The sequence below is a fragment of the Salvelinus fontinalis genome, unplaced genomic scaffold, assembly GCF_029448725.1.
Source record: "Salvelinus fontinalis isolate EN_2023a unplaced genomic scaffold, ASM2944872v1 scaffold_0269, whole genome shotgun sequence".
NCBI classification, from domain to species: domain Eukaryota; kingdom Metazoa; phylum Chordata; class Actinopteri; order Salmoniformes; family Salmonidae; genus Salvelinus; species Salvelinus fontinalis.
The window spans coordinates 18,875-21,810 of NW_026600478.1; positions in this window are offsets into that span (position 1 = coordinate 18,875).

Consider the following 2,936-nt stretch of genomic DNA (forward strand, 5'->3'; position numbering starts at 1 on the left):
ATGGATATTCAGATATGATCCCAGACAGCTTACCTCCAGACCAGACTAATGGATATTCAGATATGATCCCAGACAGCTTACCTCCAGACCAGACTAATGGATATTCAGATATGATCCTAGACCAGACTAATGGATATTCAAATATGATCCCAGACAGCTTACCTCCAGACCAGACTAATGGATATTCAAATATGATCCCAGACAGCTTACCTCCAGACCAGACTAATGGATATTCAGATATGATCCCAGACCAGACTAATGAATATTCAGATATGATCCCAGACAGCTTACCTCCAGACTAGACTAATGGATATTCAGATATGATCCCAGACAGCTTACCTCCAGACCGGACTAATGGATATTCAGATATGATCCCAGACAGCTTACCTCCAGACCAGACTAATGGATATTCAGATATGATCCTAGACCAGACTAATGGATATTCGAATATGATCCCAGACAGCTTACCTCCAGACCAGACTAATGGATATTCAAATATGATCCCAGACAGCTTACCTCCAGACCAGACTAATGGATATTCAGATATGATCCCAGACAGCTTACCTCCAGACCAGACTAATGGATATTCAGATATGATCCCAGACAGCTTACCTCTAGACCAAACTAATGGATATTCAAATATGATCCCAGACAGCTTACCTCCAGACCAGACTAATGGATATTCAGATATGATCCCAGACAGCTTACCTCCAGACCAGACTAATGGATATTCAGATATGATCCCAGACAGCTTACCTCCAGACCAGACTAATGGATATTCAGATATGATCCCAGACAGCTTACCTCCAGACCAGACTAATGGATATTCAGATATGATCCCAGACAGCTTACCTCCAGACCAGACTAATGGATATTCAGATATGATCCCAGACAGCTTACCTCCAGACCAGACTAATGGATATTCAGATATGATCCCAGAAAGCTTACCTCTAGACCAGACTAATGGATATGATACAACATGGATTTAAATAAAGATGATCCAGACTGGATCTAATGTTGGAAAAACAGAACTGATCACATCTGGCCACCCAGAACCAGGACCGGCTGTGGGGAGAGACTACAGGCCACCCAGAACCAGGACCGGCTGTGAGGAGAGACTACAGGCCACCCAGAACCAGGACCGGCTGTGGGGAGAGACTACAGGCCACCCAGAACCGGGACCGGCTGTGAGGAGAGACTACAGGCCACTCAGAACCGGGACCGGCTGTGGGGAGAGACTACAGGCCACCCAGAACCAGGACCGGCTGTGGGGAGAGACTACAGGCCACCCAGAACCAGGAACGGCTGTGGGGAGAGACTACAGGCCACCCAGAACCAGGACCGGCTGTGAGGAGAGACTACAGGCCACCCAGAACCAGGACCGGCTGTAAGGAGAGACTACAGGCCACTCAGAACCGGGACCGGCTGTGGGGAGAGACTACAGGCCACCCAGAACCAGGACCGGCTGTGGGGAGAGACTACAGGCCACCCAGAACCAGGAACGGCTGTGGGGAGAGACTACAGGCCACCCAGAACCAGGACCGGCTGTGAGGAGAGACTACAGGCCACCCAGAACCAGGACCGGCTGTAAGGAGAGACTACAGGCCACCCAGAACCAGGACCGGCTGTGGGGAGACACTACAGGCAACCCAGAACCAGGACCGGCTGTGGGGAGACACTACAGGCCACCCAGAACCAGGACCGGCTGTGGGGAGACACTACAGGCCACCCAGAACCAGGACCGGCTGTGGGGAGACACTACAGGCCACCCAGAACCAGGACCGGCTGTGAGGAGACACTACAGGCCACCCAGAACCAGGACCGGCTGTGGGGAGACACTACAGGCCACCCAGAACCAGGACCGGCTGTGGGGAGAGACTACAGGCCACCCAGAACCAGGACCGGCTGTGGGGAGACACTACAGGCCACCCAGAACCAGGACCGGCTGTGGGGAGAGACTACAGGCCACCCAGAACCAGGACCGGCTGTGGGGAGAGACTACAGGCCACCCAGAACCAGGACCGGCTGTGGGGAGAGACTACAGGCCACCCAGAACCAGCTGTGGGGAGAGACTACAGGCCACCCAGAACCAGAACCAGCTGTGGGAGAGACTACAGGCAGTCAAAGCACATTGAAGAGATATTTATGTAATTTGTTCATCCTGTATTGAGCTGTCTTCATGAGTAACTTAATGTTGATTTGATGAACCAATAGTGTTTACTAATCCAGACCCCATCAGGGTTTCTCCTACCACTAGTGTTTACTAATCCAGACACCATCAGGGTTTCTCCTACCACTAGTGTTTACTAATCCAGACACCATCAGGGTTTCTCCTACCACTAGTGTTTACTAATCCAGACACCATCAGGGTTTCTCCTACCACTAGTGTTTACTAATCCAGACACCATCAGGGTTTCTCCTACCACTAGTGTTTACTAATCCAGACACCATCAGGGTTTCTCCTACCAATAGTGTTTACTAATCCAGACACCGTCAGGGTTTCTCCTACCACTAGTGTTTACTAATCCAGACACCGTCAGGGTTTCTCCTACCACTAGTGTTTACTAATCCAGACACCGTCAGGGTTTCTCCTACCACTAGTGTTTACTAATCCAGACACCATCAGGGTTTCTCCTACCACTAGTGTTTACTAATCCAGACACCATCAGGGTTTCTCCTACCACTAGTGTTTACTAATCCAGACCCCGTCAGGGTTTCTCCTACCACTAGTGTTTACTAATCCAGACCCCATCAGGGTTTCTCCTATCAATAGTGTTTACTAATCCAGACACCATCAGGGTTTCTCCTACCACTGGGTCACAGAGGGAGGTCAAAGAATCGAGTTCCCAAACGATCTCACAATTTGATGCTATAGTGTTTATTATCTTCAGATGTTGGAACAAAGTGACTACCAGGCATTAACTGCAGTAGATCAA